Genomic DNA, 20280 nt, shown 5'->3' on the forward strand with positions numbered 1-20280 from the left:
TTTTTAAGATTGTTTCTCTTGATATTTGTCGTGGGTTGAATTGTGTCCTCTAAAAAGATATGTTGAAGTCCTAACCCCCCAGTATCTGTGACTGTGACCTTAGTTGGATATTGGGTCTTTGCAAACGTAATCAAGCTAAGATGAGGTCATATTCAATTAAGAGTGGATCCTAATCCAATGTAATTGATGTTCTTATAAGAAAACAGAGACACAGACACAAAGAGAAGACAGTCATGTGAAGACGGAGGCAGAGATGGGAGTTATGATGTGACAAGCCAAAGAACACTTAACACTACCAGAAGTTTGAAGAAGCAAAGAAAAATCCTCCCCTATAGGCTTTGGAGAGACAGTAGCCCTGCAAATAACTTGACTTTGGACTTCTAGCATTTGGGCTTTCAGAGAATAAATCTCTGCTGTTTTAAACCACCCAGTTTGGGGTAATTTGTTATGGTGGTTCTAGAAAACTAACACACTATTATATCTAATCCATTGTGTCTACCTGCCATAGAATTTTACGTGGTGTAACCTCCCCCACATTTCACCTATCTACTTTCCCCACCATGGGCATCCAGGTTGCTTCCAACTCACCATCAGCATAAATAATACTACAGAAAACATATTCATACATGTCCCTGTATAAACCTGTGTGAGAACTTCTTTGGAATATACACACAGGACTGGAATTGTTGGGTCATAGACATATACTTTATTTGCCTATGTAATGACAGATTGTGCTCCACAATAGCTGCAGTGCATGCGAGTTCCTATATTTTACATCCCTGCCAAAACTTGACTTTCTAGTTTTTGGCAGTCTAATAGGAGTAAATATATACCTTATTTTTGTTTTAAGTTGTTACATTTCTGATTACTAGAGATTTTAAGCATTTCTTCCTGTGCCTGCTAAGTTTTTTGATTTTCTGTTCTTTAAATTGGCTATTTATATCATTCTTCTATTGATATGTTTTTTTTCTTTCTATGTGGTCATGACCTTTTTCTTGTTGATTTACAGGTATTATTTGAGAGTCTAGACATCAATCTCCTGTCAGATTTTGACTTTGTAAATATCTTCTCTTATTCTGTTAGCTGCCTATTAACTTTGTCTATAGTGTCATTTCTTGAGCAGAAATCCCTAAATTTTATATAATAACATTCATAGATATTTTTCCTTATTGGTTTGTACTTTTACAATTGTATTTAAAAGCCCCTTCCTGGCTATAGATCACAAAAATATTATCTTACATCTTCTATTAAAATTCTAAATTAAATCTTGATGGTATAATTTTTCATACTTAAAACTTTAATCTAGAATTTTCCCTTAAATGTGGCCTTGGTTAGGGATCCATGAGTGATGTGACTAAAGCATTCCATATTTGCAACTTCTCAATAATGTGACCAGTGAGGAAAGGGGATTCTTTTTCCTAGATACAATTTGAAAAATTATAGAGAAAGGTTGATTGTCTGGCTTAGGTCACATGCCCATTACTATGGCTTGATTAGCAAGATGCCTTACCAAGTGCTAGGCAGACAAAACAGTAGTCACTATAGAGGTGATAAGATAAATATGCCTATTAGAATTTAAAAGTAAAAGTTCTTAAGGGTTTAGATGTGGGAACAATTGCACCCTACTGGGAGAACTAGATAATTCTTCATGACAGAAATGCCCTTTTCAATAGACTGAAATAATGTGTAAGTTTTAGATACATAAGAAATTACATGTGTGGTGACTTCTTTTGTTTTTTCAATTATTTTATTGAGTTCATAATCGTTTATAATATTGTGTAATCTCAGGTGTACATTATTTATCATTTTCTGAGTAGACTGCATCATGCCCACCATGTGGTGGGGAAAAAGTAGAGGAAAAAGTGTTTCCTCTACTTCTAAGTAGAGGAAAAAGTGTCAGTAAAAATGCAGGACAAATTGTATCCAATTTGGCTGAACCACAGGATATAAAAAAGTTTAATGTGCTCTGACACTCTGAAAACATATTTGTAGAAGACACAGTGATTGCTTGCCCAATGGCTGCTACCCCAAGCCTTCATCTTTACTAATAGAACGCTGATTTGGGACAGCAATGTACTCTTCTTTCGGGACTGAATCTCCATTGATCTAAGTCTGTTGTGGCAATTCAGTTCCCCTTCACCTGATATTCACTTTCCCTGACTCCCTTGAACAAAAGGTGGCCACGTGACTTAGTTCTGACCAACAAAATGCAAGTGGACGTCTTCTGGGAATTTTTCTGTCCATCCACTTCTGTTTGGCACTACAGCAGCCATCTTGTGTCCAAATAGGAAAGGACAAGAAAATTGTGGATGCCAACCCAGAGTCCTGACATCATTAGAACCGGATTTGGCTTCATGGGCCAAGTCACGCAGGCCTCAGCACTTAGAATGACTCTGCTCTTGGTTTAACACTCTGCTGTCTCTGTCCCGAAGCTATTAATAATTTTTAGGGGCCAGCCCGGTGGTGTAGTGGTTAAGTTCCTGTGTTCCGCTTCAGCGGCCCAGAGTTCACAGGTTTGGATCCCCACACACTGCTTATCAAGCCATGCTGTGGCACGTGTCCCATATGTAAAGTAGAGGAAGATGGGCACGAATGTTAGCTCAGGGCTAATCTTCCTCAGCAAAAAATAATAATAATAATAATAATAATAATTTTTAACAAGGGGCCTTGGATTATCATTCTCACTGGGCCTCACAAATTATGTAGCAAGTTCCAATTAGAGTGACAGTGCAGATTCTGGAATCTCCTATTTCCAAACCTCTTGTTAACAATAAATGTCCTTCTGGATGAGAACACTGTTGGGTGGGCTTTCTGTTACTTGTAACTAAACACATTCTGATACAGTATTTAAACTTGAGGCAAGATCCATCCATAACAATGTTTCCTATAAAATCGCTGGATTCTCACCTCAGCGAGAAAAATATTAAAATTGTATAAAAGTGTGAATTTTGGATTTAGGGAGCTCTACAACTCGAGCTTTTTGCTTTAAGTCTCTGAACCACAGTTTTGTTTTTCTTAAAATGAGAATAAATAATACCTACTAGTCAGAATCTAGGGAGGATTAAATGAGGTAACGTGTAAAGCACACAGCTTAATATCTGATACTTAATAGACGTTCAGTAATATCTGCTGCATTCACTCTCAATTCCATACCTTGCAACAAGCCCACCTGGTAAAAGGAGAGAAGCATAAGAATTCTATGCAGACAAAAGTCTTTATTTGGGAAAACTACCTTCAGCTCTCAGTAAAAAAAATAGAACAACCAACAAACATTTCAGAGATTAACGAGTAAATAAAGTTTAAATTGAAGAATTAAAAGAATCTGAAAAGGGAAATAAAATTTTTAGTAATTAAGAATTACCACTTTGGTGTAGACACTGGGAAAAATGGGTTCTATCCATATTCATTTTCTCCTGTATTATAAATATTTGTTTGGAGAGGAAAACATTTACTTTGCTCATGTGTCTCATTTTGGGCTGCGCTCAGCAAGGCAGCTTCAGCTGCTCCTGTGGCATCAGCTGGGGTGGCTTGACTGGGGGCTGCAGGATCTGCTCTTCAAGATGGCTCACTCACACGACTGGCGAGCAAGCGCTGGCTCTCAGCTCAGATTTCAGTTGTGGATAGGGGCTGGGGGCCTAAGTTCCTCTCCGTATGGGCCTTTCCGCAGACTGCTTGGGATTTCTCATGGCATATGACTGAGCTCTAAAAGTGAGCAATCCAGAACAGCAGAAAGATGCATTGCCTTTTTGACCTAGCTTTAGAAGTCACGTAACATCCACCCTAGCCATAAGCACACCCGGATTCAAGGGGAGAAAAGATAACCTCGCTCTCAGTGGGAGAGTGGCAAAACTGCAGTGTAAGAATATGTGAGATGGAAAATATTGTGACAGCCATTTTGGAAAATGCTATCTGCCACAGAATACTAATGATTTGGGCCAGGACGTGACGTGGTTGGCAAGCCTTTTATGTACTTTCACACTTAATGCAGGCTGAAATTGGAAGGATCTGGGTCATGTGGAATGGAAGTGGTGATTCAGAGGTCATTTTATTTTACATAAAATAGAGGCGGGTGGGGTGCTTCGGTAATAGGATAGAGTCTGGCCTCAGGACAATGGGTGACATTTTCCTCAGGCATCACTATGTTAGTATTAGTAACTCGGCCAGGTTCCAAAGCTGGTAATAACATTCTGTTTCTTTGAATTTGCCCTCGATCCCCAGAGGATAGAGTATTCTTTTTATTTCCTGTCCTTGTCTATTTTACGATGGCAGCTGTACCGCTTATTGAGTCACTGCCACTCTACTCACCAGGGAAAGATGCCTTTAGGCATGTGATTTAATACTTTGACAGAGAAATGCTGAAGAAATAAAAATAACATTAACATTATTGTTTACTCAACAGGATGCTGTGTTTTACATGTATTATCTCATTTAATTTTCAAAACTACTCAAAACTTTTCACAGTTAAGGAAAGTGCATTTTAGAGAAGTGAAGTAATTGGCAAGGTTAGGGAGTAACAGAGTAGGAACTCAAACCCAGTCTGATTCCAGTGCCTCTTAACTATGCTGCCCTATTATATTTAAATAGATAATTTTATTCATTTAACACATTTATTAGGCCCTATGATGACTTAGCGTTGTTCTAGGCACTAAGAACACATCGGTGAACAAAGCAGATAAAGTTTATACCACCATGGAACTTACTTCTAGTGGGGAAAGAACAGTAATAATAAGACGACATTAAATGAGGGTGATATCTGATGATGACTTTATGTCAATACCTGAGTAACAATAAGGAGACAGACATGGCTAAGTTTGGGGGAAGAGCAATTCTGGCTCTGGGAACAGCAAACACAAACGTTCAGGAGGTGGAAGGAGTTTGGGGAATGGGACAATGAGAGATTAGTACAAGGTGGGGAGGATGGCACAGAGGTCAGATCATGTCAACTTTATACGTAAAGATTTGGGGTTTTATTCTAAGTGTTATGAGAAGCACTTCAGAGATTTTAAGCAGATAAATGATCCGATCTGGGTGAAAACATCATTCCAGTTGTTGTGCGGCGAATTGATCGTAGGAGAACAAGTGGGGATGCAGAGGGATTGGTTTGGTAAAGTTGGAGAAAAGGTAACAGATTTGGGAAATGTGTTCATAGAGAATCTTAGGACTTGAATACAGTTTGGATAATGGAGATAAAGTAAGAAAGGAATTAAGGCTAATACCTGGCTCTTGGCTTGAGGAACTGAGTAGATGGTGATATGATGTACTGAAATGGGGAGACAGACGGAGGAGCAGGTTCAGGAGGAAATCAAGAGTTCTACTTTGAATATGTTAATATGTTACCTGTTAGACATCCAGATGAAAATGTCAACTTAATATGCAAATCAGGAGTCAGTCGGAAAACTATTGAAATAATCCAGGCAAGAAAAAATGGTGGGTTGGGTCAGTGTGGTAGTGATAGGGGTGATGAAAGTGGTTGGATTCTGGATGTAATCTGAAGGTAGACTTAACAGAATGTATTAACTAATTGAATGTGAAATGTAAGAGAGAAGAATTAAGGAGGACTCCAGCATATGGTCTGAATAACTGGAAGGATGGAGTTGCCATCTGCTGAGATGGGGAAGATGTGGGAGGAGCAGATTTGGGGATAGAAATCAGAAGTTTGTTTTTGAATATGTCAGATTTCAGATGCCTTTTATTTTTAATTTTTTTATTAATTTAATTTTTTTATTGCGGTAACATTGGTTTATAATATTATATAAATTTCGGGTGTACCTTCAGATGCCTTTTAGACAGCTGTGGCAGCAAGTTGGTGCCTCACCCATATCCCTTGACTGTAGCACATCAGGGCACTTACTACAGCCTGACCTCCGACTGCCAGCACCTTCGTTTGACGGCCAGGGGGCTTTCTCAAACTAAGACAAACTTGAAAAGCAAAACAAAACAAAAACACAACACAACACACAGAGCAGTGGTTTCCTCTCTAATAAGAGAAAGGCACAGGAGGAGAAATTCTCTGCCCTTTCTTGCCCCTGCTTTTGGCCTCTGAATGCTTTTGTTTGAGAATGGGATGACTGGTGGTGTTGCAACCATCAGGGATAGTCCAAGAGAACTGAAGAGAAGCCAAGCCCTGGCTTTGTAGAAATGAACCAATTTTAGCAACCACCTATCTCTGGGGTGCCTGCTATGTGAGGGAAACAAACCCTTCTGATTTAAGCTGCTGTAAATCAGGTCCTCTCTTACTTACAGTGAAAGCATTCCTGACTGATTCACTGCTCAATAATAATAGTAGCAATCTTATCAAGTACTTACTACGTACTAAGTAAGTGCTTACTAGTCTAAGCATTTATATATTTTTTCTCATTTAATCCTTATAATAACTTTATGGGATAGTTACTATTCTTGTCTCCACTTTAGATAAGGAAATTGAGGCATGGAGAAATGAAGCTGTAATAGGAACCTAGGCAGTCTGATTCCAGAGCCTTTGCTCATAACTGCTCTGCTATACTGGCTTCCAATATTTGTGATTATATAATTTGACATAAAACTACAACTATGGGGGCCAGCCCCGTGGCATAGCGGTTAAGTTTGTGTGTTCCGCTTCTGCTGCCTGGGGTTTGCCGGTTCGGATCCTGGGCACGAACCTACTCACCACTCATCAAGCCATGCTGAGGCGGCCTCCCACGTAGAAGAGCTACAACTCTACAACTATGATATACAACTATGCACTGGGGCTTTGGGGCGAAAAAAGAAAAAGAGGAAGATTGGCAACAGATGTTAGCGTAGGGCCAATCTTCTTCAAAAAAAACCTTAAAATGCTATGTGCTGATATAACCCAATTTAAAAAAAAGACGAACAGTACAACTATAAACCTTACTGTGGCAAATTCTTTTTCACCTATACAATATGGACATTTATCAGGTGTAAAAGACTTCAAATACAAAGGATAAAGTTACATGATATTATATATGGCTAAACAATGACTAAAAATCATTCTCATTTTCCTCCCTGCAATTTTGGACTTAAAATGCTTTAGGAGATACTTAAAGCAAGTTTAGTTATCTTCTCATTATGCAAATAAAATAGATAATAAAGGAGGATCCCAAATTATTATACCAATCAGTATGCCTCTTTCACCTACAAATTCCAAACCATAAGTGACCAGAAATGGATGGTGTCAAATGGAATTTGGGAATAGGAGAAAGGTACATGGAAACATAATATTGACCTCACTTTCCCCACCAGCTCCTGATGCATTCACCCATTCAAGTTTATAACAGAAATTCTCTAAAGAATTGCTAATACTCACAATTTTTATTTCCACCCACTCCTTTCTCTCTTGAACCAATCAATCAAACTTTTGACTCAACATCTGAATAAACTGTTCTCGTCAAGGTGCCCAATGATGGCAAAAGACCTGAACAGACATTTCTCCAAAGAAGATATACAGATGGCCAACAGACACATGTAAAGATGTTCAACATCATTAACTATCAGGGAAATGCAAATCAAAACTACAATGAGATATCACCTCACGCCAGTCAGAATGGCTATAATTATCAAGACAGGAAACAACATGTGTTGGAGAGGGTGTGGAGAGAAGGGAAATCGCATACACTGCTGGTGGAAGCGCAAACTGGTGGAGCCACTATGGAAAACAGTATGGAGATTCCTCAAAAAATTAAGGATAGAACTACCATGTGATCCAGCTATTCCACTGCTGGGTATTTATCCAAAGAACTTTAAAACACCAATGCATAAAGATACATGCATCCCTGTGTTCATTGCAGCGTTATTCACAATAGCCAAGACTTGGAAGCAACCTAAGTGCCCATCAAGGGACAAATGGATAAAGAAGATGTGGTATATATACACAATGGAATACTACTCAGCCATAAGAAACGATGAAATCCAGCCATTTGTGGGACAACGTGGATGGACATTGAGGGTATTATGCTAAGTGAAATAAGTCAGAGGGAGAAGGTCAAGTACCATATGATCTCACTCATTAAGTAGTAGATAATAACATCAACAAACAAACACATAGAGACAGAGATTGGATTGGTGGTTACCAGAGGCGAAGCAGGGAGAGAGGAGGGTGAAAGGGATAATTCGGCACATGTGTGTGGTGATGGGTTGTAATTAGTATTTGGGTGGTGAACATGATGTAATCTATGCAGAAATAGAAGTAAAATGATGTACACCTGAAATGTTATAAACCAATGTTACTGCAACAAACAAAAAATTAAAAAAAAAAAAAAAGGTGCCCAATGATGTTCACATCACTAAATCCAATGCCAAATTTTAATTCTCATCTTACTGATTTATCAGCAACATATGCCATAGTCCTCAACCTCTGTTGCTTGTTCTTCCTCAGTTCACTGGTCTCCTAGCATTGGAAGTTTCAGTGCTTGGACTGCATCCCCATTCACACCTTTGGTGTTCTCATCTTGGCTCATAGCTTTACATGTTGTGGCACATTAAAGCATATCTGGCAGCTGAATACCATGGAGTGAGTGACCTCAGGTGATACCATGTGAAACAGAAGAATTCCCAGCTGAGACAGGCTCAAATTTCTGATCCACAAAATTGTTAGCCACAAAAAAAAAAGAAAAAAAAAAAAAAGGTTGTTTTCAGCCACTAAATTTTAGGGTAATCTCTCTTGCTGCAACAGATAACCAGAACAAATACTATCTTTTTGCTGATGACTCACAAATTTCCTGAACCTGACCTCTGAATTCCAGATTCATATCTAACTGCATATCTGACATTTCCACATGGACAAGCCTTATTTTGTGTTCTACCAGAAGGAGACTCTGAGGCAAGGATTCAAGTACAAGTAGCTTATTTGAGAGGTGATTCAAGGGAATACCAGTACAGTAGTGTGGAAGTGAGACAGGGAAAGAAAGCAGACAATAAAGGGTGTGTTATCAAGCCAGTTACCACTGAAGAAAACTGCTTTATGCTATTGGGGAACTCAGGGAATTCGTGTAAAACATGTACGTCTGAGTTATCTCACTCAGAGGGCAAGGGAACTGGAATATTTACATGCTAACTTTTCTCAGTCATTGGTTGAGGGCTGCTCATGGGGGTGCTAATTTCCCACAGCCTGCCTTAGGCAGAGGTTTAGGAAAAAAGCCCTCAGACAAAGAAATGAAAAACCTAGGAGTGAGACACATTGGGAGCCTGGGAGCTGAAGCACATTGAAGTGGGAACGTTGAGGGAATATGGTCAGGACACTGACAACATTTCCTAGGACATTAACTTTTTTTTTTTGGTGAGGAAGAGTGGCCCTGAGCTAACACCTGTTGCCAATCTTCCTCTTTTTGCTTGAGGAAGAGTGGCTCTGAGCTAACATCTGTGCCCATCTTCCTCTATTTTGTATGTGGGTTGCCACCACAGCATGGCTTGATGAGTGGTGTAGGTCCGCACCTGGGATCCCAACCTGCGAACCCCAGGCCACCAAAGCGGAGCGTGCCAAACTTAACCACTACACCACCGGGGCAGCCCCAGGACATTAACTTTTTTTTTTTTTAACAATTCCAGGCCAGTTTTGTAGAATATCCTACAAATTGGCTGCTGGGAGTTAGTTCTCCATGGTCTCATGTTTCTTCATGACTTGTGAGCAGAAGCACTAACTCTCCTTTCATTCTGGATTATGTTTTCAAAGGTATTTAGATAATGAACAGTCTTGGAAGCTAGAGATAATATCTCCCATCGGGACAGGTTTGTTTGTTATTATCCAGTATCATAAAGGTTATGTCTCTCTCTATGGCAGAAGTCAAGCAGGTTTGCTTGCTGCCTATTATAAAAAGAATTGGGGATCCCTAAACTTGGGATTCCTGTCTTATAACTCAGCCCACAGTGTGTGCAGGCATCACCTGCTCTTGTTTCATCCTGTGGGAACTGGGGCTCAGGAAACTGGCATAATAAAATAATGATACTTTGATTACTGCTACTGTTGTGAGTGATAAACTGTCCTCAGTCTCTGACCCACCCAGGATTCTTGTATCTTCTGCCATCATGAAGCTGTGGCAGGCGAATTTTCTACCTTGCAAGTAGGGTAAAACCTCAAACCCGTCTGTTATGAGAGGTTTGGGGATTTGATCGGAGATGTAAAAGACACTTTTTACTCTAAACAAATGGACTGAAGGTATATTTTATTATATAGAGGATAGTAAAGGCGATAGTCTGCAAACAGATCTGAATGGGTCAAATAAGAGGGAAAAAACACCAGCTCGACTGGAAAGGGAAAACATCTATATCAGCTGAGATAGCAGCAGATCTGAATAGGTCATATACTAAGAGGGAAAAACATCAGATCGATCGGAAAGGGAAACACCAGATCGACTGAAGGGAAATGACACAAATCAACCGGAAAGAGAAACACCAGGTTGACCGAAAAGAGAACACATCAGATCAATTATTTTATATCAAATTAATTCTTTTAAAGATTTTATTTATTTATTTTTCCCCCAAAGCCCCAGTACATAGTTGTCTGTCATAGCTGCACATCCTTCTAGTTGCTGTATGTGGGACACGGCCTCAGCATGGCTGGAGGAGTGGTGCCTCGGTGCGCACCCGGGATCCGAACCCGGGCCGCCGGCAGCGGAGGGCACGCACTTAACCGCTAAGCCACGGGGCCGGCCCTAATTCTTTTAGATCAAATCAATTATTCACAATATCCACGCCCCACTGCCCGGAGAGTCTTGTCAATCGACGCGGCTGGGCAAGGATCACACGTCTTGGGCAAGGTGTCCCTTCCACAGGTGGAACTCTCACCGGGTCTCAGTCTCCAGCAGTTTATATAAGCAGTTACAGAGTTTGCAGAGCAAGCATCTAGTGTTTTTATGTACAAAATGGTTATCAGTGGCGTACGTGCACTGAGCCCCTTGGCTAACGTCCCAGCCCAGTAGTTGTGTACGTGCGTTGTTTTCTTTGGTTATCGTCTTAGCCCGGCACAGATGGCCAGTCCATCCCGTGCTATGACGCTCTAAGAGCCTTGAAATGTTACAACTTGCAACTCTCTCCGTGGGAGAAGGGCCAGTTCCCACTACGCAGAAAGCAGCTTTTATATATTTTTTTTGTGCTGGTGGCTATAGGTCAATGGAGCGGCCAAACATGGCTGTACTCATGTCGAGATATTTGGCCGTGGCCGTCTCTATTAACCATAAGACACCATATGCACAGACAATGAACTTTGTACACAAGTATATAAGGCATATCTAAGAATCTAAAATCTAATGACTATAATAGTTATAAAACTATCTCACAATAAAGGACCCAAACCCCAAGGTAACCAATCAAATAACCCCTTAGAATATGAAATGTTATTAACTTGATCTTGTAAATTATGTATAGCATCAAAGATAACATTAGATAAGGTAAGACTTAGGCCTAACAAACTAGCTTGTAGAAGTCCAGACCAGCCCCCATCACGGAGGGTAGCAGAAGGCAGGGTGATAGAGAAATTATCTTATATTGAGAAGTTGCTTGATGTTTTTGAGACCAAATTTTTGGCCATTTATAGTCCAGGTTATAGGTCTCACTGGTGCAGAGCAGTTGGTCCAGCAGTGCAGGGTCAAAGGTTGTGCTACGGAGACGTTAGTTGGTGTGTAGGTCTGCAGCAGACATGGAAGTGCAGCATAGCAATAGCGAACACAGCAGGAATATCTATTTACGCAAAGAAACAGAATTTTTAGGAACATGATATAACTGTTTATTTTTTGGATATATAACTATGAGTGTTGTAGTGGGCCCTTGGACCACTATTTTTGCAGCACGGGAAGCTGCATTGGGCGGATGTGTCACCCACACTTTAGCTCTAGATTTTTATCTATTTGTAGACCTAAATCTTTGCATTTTTTTTTTTAGTTAATTTATTTGGAGGTTGTCCTTGTGACAGACACATTTGGAGTCAGGAGGGGAAGCACCAATAATTGTCCCACTCGTTCCCCAGACTCTACAGTTAGTACTGTGTCACTATCATTATATAATATAAATTTTATTTTTTTTTGGTAATCTGGATCAATGACTCCTCCTAGTACATCAATACCTTTTGTTGCTAGTCTAGAGCGTCCTTTTAATAAACCAAAGGTGTTTTTAGGAAATTGTATCCTTATCCCAGTAGGGACTGTAGACTGCTTCTTAGGGGGCAATTGAATAGAATAAACAGTAGATAAATCTAATCTAGGCGCTTCGGCTGTGGCACAAAAAGGCAGTTTAGCAGATTGAGTCAAGGGCCAATAGGTTAAGGTCATAAACTCATGGGTGGCAGTTGTCACTTTTGTAATCTTTGCTGGTAATAACCTTGACTGAGGAGCAGTACTTAGATGGTTGTGCCACCCCTTTAATGAGCCATGACTGAGTTTTTTCAATTGTTATTTAAGCAATCTATTTATTTGTTTTATGAGGCCTGCAGCTTGGGGGTAATAAGGTATATGATAAATCTATTTTATATAATTTTTTTTGGTATAAGTTTGAATCAACTTACCTGTAAAGTGGAAACCATTGTCACTCTGAATTTCTCTTGGTGTTTTATAATATAACTTAATTGTATCTAATAATTTTATGGCACTCTGTTGGGTGGCCACTTTAGCTGGCATAGCAAATAAATAACTAGAATATGTATCAACAGCAGTGCAGGCATAAGTATATCTATAAGAATTTGGCAATGGTTCAATAAAATCTATTTGCCATGTATGGGCGGGAAATAATCCCTTTTGGATATGACCTTGGTAGGGGTGTGGAACTCCCCATTTATTTAACCGTTGGCATAACTGACATTGTTGTACTGCAGTGGCAATATCATCATGGGTGACAAGGATTTCCCTTTGTTGTGCCCACCTGTATGAAGTTTGTTCTCCCAAGTGTCCACTCTTTTTGTGGACCCACTGTGCTAAGCCTGGGTTGTGCGTTGCATGACTTTGCACCAGCTGATCAGCATAAGAGTTATATTTTTGTTCTGCAGAAATTAAAGAACTGTGAGCATCAACATGAAATATAGTAACAATTGTATTTTGGCATCATAATCATATGTCTTTTTGTAATTTCTTTTTAAGTTAAAAAAACTTTAATTTTGGCAGAAGTTTATCAAAAATATCAAAAGATTTTAAAACACTTGGTCAAATAGGAAATAATGCCTAGTTATTTATTTAATCAAGTTGATAACAAAAATAGTGAAAGGCAAACAGAGAGTTAAAACAGTCAAAAAACAAAAAGAAAAACTTTAATGGAGAGACTTTAGTCCTTTTATAGGAAATTATTTTAACAAAACGCAGGTGTTTCGTCTTTTACATAGGCTTATTTAAAAGAACACCTTTTAATCTCTATATAAAGAGCAGACTAAAAGTTTAAGAAAATTATCTTTATAAGAGAGAAAGTCAAATTTTAATTTTATATCAGCTTATTTTAGCCAACTTGATCATGTGCAAAACTCTTCAGGGCTTTACTTTTATAAACCTTTTGTCACTTATTTTTTACATTTAGAATTTGTCCCATGCTTTTTTCTTTTTTTTAGTACTTTAGGACAAATTTATCTTTTTTAATAAAACAAACAAAAATATCTCTATTTTTTATATCTTTTTTATGGACAACATATATTTTGCTTTTTGTATATAGACTTTCTAGAAATGTGTACTTTTTCACAGAAAATTTTTCAACATGCACATAACATGTTTATCAATAAACGTAAGAATCTTTTAGTTTTTTTTTTTTTAAGATAAGAAACCATAGGCAGACAAATCTATGCTTAGTAACCAATTTTTAATGTTTTATCTTATGTGGAAATGACCCAGAGACTCAATAAATTTTTATCAACTTAATTTAGCAAAACTCTAAAGCTTTAAGTTACCAAAAAGATTTTGGAAGCTGTTTTTGAAATAACTTTGTCTTTTAGAAGTCTCTGTGTATTAATTAAAGATTGTATTTTATCATGAGAGGTTTTGAAGCCTCTCTTTTAAGGGTGACCTTTAAGGTGAACTCATCTGAAACAGATTTTCTAGAATAGCCATCTCAATTTCAAATTATTTTAAAAGTTTACTTATTTTTACTTGTTTAATTTTAGATCAGGAATTCCGGGGGAGTTGAAGCGGGAAGCTCAGCAAGAGAGGGGAGAGGAGCAGCAGATTTAGCTTCGGCTGCTGGCATGTTTAATTATTTAATTATTCTTTCTTAAAGAGGCAATATAGTGTTTTTGATTTTATTTAAAAACCTCAAAGGATTAAAATAGGCTTCCCACTAGTTGTTTAACTTTTAGTTGGCTTTTTCTAATTGTATAAGCAAATACATCAGTTTTGGTAAACTGAAATTGCCCCATTTTGGCCACTTTTCCTTTCTGGAGTCTATGGAATATTGTGGCCATGTGGTGTTACAAGAAAAAATTATCTTCTTTTTGGACATGGGCTCTTAGCTGAATATAGCCCATTTAGCCAAGAGGTGGCCCAGAGGGCTCTCCTTGGGGACAGATGGAACTTCTCCCCTTTAAAATTATAAACATATAGAACAGACAGTTAAACGGGATCTCAAACAGAACAGAAAAATGCATCTAACAGATTCTGGGTAAAAGTCCTACAATTATTCTCACTCTAGTAGGGATAGCCCTGCCTCTTAAACAGACAGGACTCCAGATGAAGGGGAAGGGAGTTCTTGGTGTAAGCAAAAACAAACAAATAGACAAACAAACAAATAATTTTAGAGCCTGTTTCCCTGTCATAAGAAAAATGTGCCCAGGGTCAGCGGTGCCAGGTCAGATGGAAAGCACTGGGAGCAGTCCCTAGGGCAAATCACCTAGGCAGCTGCTGGACTGTTTCCCAGGACATCCCACCCGGCCCAGGGCCACCGAGCCACAGACAAAGAGCCTCCCGACTGGCTTGCCCAATTATTATTGGATATATATTTAGGCTCTCTATTTGTCACTTAAGAGGGGGCAAATAAAACTAGAATGCCAGGCTCACAGCAAGGAAAGAGTTTTTATTTTGGGTGACATCAGCCGGGACTGTAAATTTGAAGCTTCTTTTTCTAAGAGTACCTTCTCCCTTGTATTTTATCCCTATCATCTATAGCCCGACGATAAACAGTCAATAAACATTAACCTCGCCATGCCAGAAAAGAAACATCATCTCTTTTTTTTCTACCGTCTGCAAAGCTTTGGTCAGATCCAACGGTTCAAATCGTCGCAGACGAGCATCCCAAGCTTCACATAACCCTGACCTATGAGCCCACTCCCCAGCCAGAGTGCAAAAGGGAGGGTCCTCCCATCCTGGAATTTCTTCCACCTTGGCTTCAGTTACCTTTCGTTTGAATAGGAAAGGCATCTCCTTAATCGAATCCTGCTCACAGCGCCAATTATGTTATGAGAGGTTCGGGGATTCGATCAGAGATGTAAAAGACACTTTTCACTCTAAACAAATGGACTGAAGGTATATTTTATTATATAGAGGATAGTAAAGGCGATAGTCCGCAAACAGATCCGAATAGGTCAAATAATAAGAGGGAAAAAACACCAGCTCCACTGGAAAGGGAAAACATCCACATCGGCTGAGATAGCAGCAGATCCGAATAGGTCATATACTAAGAGGGAAAAACATCAGATCGATCGGAAAGGGAAACACCAGATTGACTGAAGGGAAATGACACAAATCAACCGGAAAGAGAAACACCAGGTTGACCGAAAAGAGAACACATCAGATCAATTACTTCATATCAAATCAATTATTTCACATCAAATCAATTACTCACAATATCCACGCCCCACTGCCCGGAGAGTCTTGTCAATCGACACGGCTGGGCAAGGATCACACGTCCTGGGCAAGGTGTCCCTTTCACAGGTGGAACTCTCACCAGGTCTCAGTCTCCAGCAGTTTATATAAGCAGTTACAGAGTTTGCAGAGCAAGCATCTAGTGTTCTCATGCACAAAATGGTTATCAGTGGCGGACGTGCACTGAGCCCCTTGGCTAACGTCCCAGACCAGTAGCTGTGTACGTGCATTGTTTTCTTTGGTTATCGTCTTAGCCCGGCACAGATGGCCAGTCCATCCCGTGCTATGATGCTCCAGGAGCCTTGAAATGTTACAACTTGCAACTCTCTCCGTGGGAGAAGGGCCAGTTCCCACTACGCAGAAAGCAGCTTTTATATATATTTTTTGTGCTGGTGGCTATAGGTCAATGGAGCAGCCAAACATGGCTGTACTCATGTCAAGACACCATCATAGTTCGTTTTTTCCTCCCCAAAACCCCAGTGCATGGTTGTATATTCTAGTTATAAGTCCTTCTAGTTCTTCTGTGTGAGCCACTGCCACAGCATGGCTACGGACAGATGAGTGGTGTGGTTCCACGCTCGGGAACTGAACCCGGGCCGCCGAAGCAGAGCACACGGAACTTTAAGCACTAGGCCATCAGGGCTGGCTCAGACCCTTCGTAGTTCTTGACAATGGCTTTGATTGACTGTTTCATCATGATTAGATTCAGGTTAAACAATTTTTGGCCAAGAATGTTAAGTAGATGATGTTGTGTGCTTCCCTTTGCATCCCATGTGAAGGCATATAATGTCAGTTTGTTCCATTATTAGTGATACTAAGTTTAATCACTCAGTTAAGGTGATGTCTGCCAGATCTCTCCACTGTCAAAATATTTTTTCACTTTTGTAGTTCTTTATTCAGTTCATTCGCATAGTCTCAGAATACCACTCTACAGATTACTTACTAATTATTTCCCCCATACCTGGAGTCTGTCATATCTCCTAGGAGTTCTGATTTTTTGCTGTTGTTTGTTTGTTTTGTTTTAGAGGGGAATAGTATTTATAAAGAAAGATCTAGATGTGCTCACTGCTGCTGGAATTTATTGGCTTTTAGACCCTTTCAGTGGACAGAACAAGAGGGAAAAATCGTGAGTTCACATTGATCCCTTTATTCCAAATCCAGTGCCACAGGGTTCTTCTTCACCTTCCCCCGTTCCATATTTGAATTTCATGTCTTCCATAATAGCATCAATATATTTATTAATTTGCTCTATCCTACAATAAAGGCAAAATAGTTTCAGAATTACTATTCCATTGATGCCACCAATGACAAATCTAAGTAACTTTCAAATTTTCTTTGTAGTTATTGGACTATATACCACTAAGGGTGTACAATCAGAATACTATGTTCAAAAGTGACTTGAGGGGCCAGCCCCATGGCCTAGTGGTTAAGTTTGGCACTCTCTGCTTTGGTGGCCTGGGTTCGGTTCCTGGGTGCAGACCTACACTACTCATCAGCAGCCACGCTGTGGTGGTGTCCCACATACAAACTAGAGGAAGATGGGCACAGATGTTAGCTCAGGGTGAATCTTCCTCATCAAAAAAAAAAAAAAAGTGACTTGAATAAAATTTTTGTCAGTATGGTTGTGTTATCAATTTGATATAATTAGGTTCATTTGTTTCATTAGTTTTTAATTTACTTCTTAAAAATACATAAACCATTTATGTGATTAAAAATGTTAAACTTTAAAAAAAAAAAAAGGAATGCTCAGAGAAATCTCATTAGTATCTCTATCCATTCCACCCACCCCCTAGAGGTAACTGTTATGGACTGAATTGTGTTCCCCAAAACTCAAGTGTTGAAGCCCTAACCCCTAATGTAACTATATTTGGAGACAGGGCTTTTAGAGAGGTAATTAAGGTTAAATGAGATCATAAGGGTGAGGCCCTAATCAGATAAGACTGGCGTCCTTATAAGAAGAGGAAGGGACACCAGAGCTCTCTCTCTCCCCCTATGCACATGCACAGAGAAAAGCCCATGTGAGGACACAGCAAGAAGGCAGCCATTTGCAAGCCAGGAAGAGATGCCTCATCAGAAACCAACTTTTCTGGCACCTGGATCTTAAACTTCTAACCTCCAGAACTGTGAGAAAATAAATTTCTGTAGTTTAAGCCACTCAGGCTGTGGTATTCTATGGCAGCCTTAGCAGATGAATACAATAACTATTAATCAGTATATTATTTATCCTCCCTGTGTTTCTTTTTGAGAAAATAAGCAAACATTTCCTTTTTTCTTACACAAAATGTAGCATACTATATACTCTTTTGCACTTAACAATATATTCTATAAATCACTCTATATCAGTCTATAGAAACATTCCTCATTCTTTTTTACAACTGCATTTCTTTATTGTATGTATTTACCACAGTTTGTCCAACTCTTGTTTCCAATATTTTACTACCACAAATAATGCCTGAATGAATAACATTATGTACATGTTGTTTGATGTTTTAAACACTTTGTGGAGGTGTCTACTTAGGGTAAATCCCTAGAAAAGGGATAGCAGAGTCAAAGGGTGCATGCATATGTAGTTTTGTTAGATAATGCCTAATAACTCTTTAGAGGAGTTGCCCCATTCTATATTTTCCCCAGCAATGTATGAGAGTGTGTTTTCCTCACTGCCTCACCAGCAGTGTGTTGCCAAGCTTTTGAATTTTTGCCAATCTGATAACGAGATGCTATTTCATTGTACTCTTAATTTACATTTCTTTTATCATTAGTGAAGTTGAGCATCTTGTCATATGTTTATGTGTCATTTATATCTTTTTCCCTGGATATCTTTTTTAAAATTATATTTCTAACCAGGGTGTAGCATATGCTTGATTTTTGTATGTTGATCTTATATCTAGATATATTATTAAGTTATTTTATTAAGGCTAATGTTTAGTCTGTCAATTCTTTTATGTAGAAAGCCCTAAAGGTGACAATCATATCATTTGTGAATAATAACAGTTTTGTCTCTTCCTTTTTGATCTTTATAAATTTCTTTTCCTGTATTAGTGTGCTAGTTAGGACAATGATAGAAGTTTGAATGGAAGAGACAATAGTGGTTTTGTCTTGTTCCTGATTTTAAAGAGAATGTTTTTGGGGCCGGCCCCGTGGCTTAGCGGTTAAGTGCGCACACTCCGCTACTGGTGGCCTGGGTTTGGATCCTGGGGCCGCACAGACGCACCGTTTCTCCAGCCATGCTGAGGCCGCGTCCCACATACAGCAACTAGAAGGATGTGCAACTGTGACATACAACTATCTGCTGGGGCTTTGGGGAAAAAAAGGAGGAGGATTGGCAATAGGTGTTAGCTCAGAGCCGGTCTTCCTCAGCAAAAAGAGGAGGATTAGCATGGATGTTAGCTCAGGGCTGATCTTCCTCGAAAAAAATAATAAATAAATAAAGAGAATGCTTTTAATGTTTTTCCACTAAAGATAATGTTTGTTATAGGCATTTTTAAAATAGCTTTTTATTAGATTAAAACTCTCTTGTTTTGCTGAGTTTTTTAAATCATAAATGAGTATTTAAATTTTATCAAATGTATCTTCTGTATCTATTGATATGATTGTTTTTTCTTTAATATGTTAATGTGGCAAATTACAATGATTTATTTTCTAATATTAAATCACATTTGTACACCTGGGTAAACCCAACTTAGTTATAATATGCTATCTTTTAAATACATTGTTGTATTTGGTTTGCTACTAACTTAATATTTTTGCACCTTTCTTCATGAGTATTATTACTCTATAATTTAATGTTCTTATACTGTCCTTGTCTGACTTTGGTATCAATATTTTATTAAGTTCACTAAATGAGTTGGAGTGGGAGCATCTTCTCTTTCACTATATTTTTTGTAAATTCTCTGGAAGAGTTGGAATAAGTTTAATATGAGTTATTCCTTGAATATCTTGTAGAACTGATCTGTAAAACCTTCTGGACCTTTTCCTTTTTTTTAATGGAAGAGTTTTTTAATACCAATCAAATTTATTTTTTATAGGAACATTCAGGCTTACTCTTCTTCAATCAGTTTTGGGAAGTTATAAACAAACAATGTATATTTAGATATCCCCACATGTTCACTAATTTCTTTGATCACCATCTTCTTGTCTTTTAGAACTTTTTCTAGGATTATTTTTCTTTTGAAGTATCATTTAGATTTTCCTTTTTTTTATTTTTTTTTTTTGAGGAAGATCAGCCCTGAGCTAACATCCATGGTAATCCTCCTCTTTTTGCTGAGGAAGACCGGCTGTGAGCTAATATCTATTGCCAATCCTCCTCCTTTTTTTCCCCAAAGCCGCAGCAGATAGTTGTATGTCACAGTTGCACATTCTTCTAGTTGCTGTATGTGGGACGCGGCCTCAGCGTGGCCGGAGAGGCGGTGTGTCGGTGCGCACCTGGGATCCGAACCCGGGTCGCCTGTAGCGGAGTGTGCACACTTAGCCGCTAAGCCACGGGGCTGGCCCTAGATTTTCCTTTAATGAAGATCAATTGGTAATAAAC

The 20280-nt window shown here is 38.9% G+C and overlaps 1 long non-coding RNA gene across 1 annotated transcript; it reads right to left on the reverse strand.

Annotated features, from left to right (window-relative positions):
* Positions 1-10162: 10162 nt before the first annotated feature.
* LOC147914837 (uncharacterized) lies at positions 10163-15931 on the reverse strand. Its single transcript, XR_015554903.1, has 3 exons — positions 15733-15931; positions 12841-12958; positions 10163-11667 (listed from the first exon to the last, which is right to left on the reverse strand). It is a non-coding gene; the product is annotated as an uncharacterized LOC147914837 (long non-coding RNA).
* Positions 15932-20280: the final 4349 nt, after the last annotated feature.

This window comes from Ceratotherium simum, chromosome 17 (genome assembly GCF_057802395.1).
Source record: "Ceratotherium simum simum isolate JZ-2026a chromosome 17, ASM5780239v1, whole genome shotgun sequence".
Lineage (NCBI taxonomy): Eukaryota > Metazoa > Chordata > Mammalia > Perissodactyla > Rhinocerotidae > Ceratotherium > Ceratotherium simum.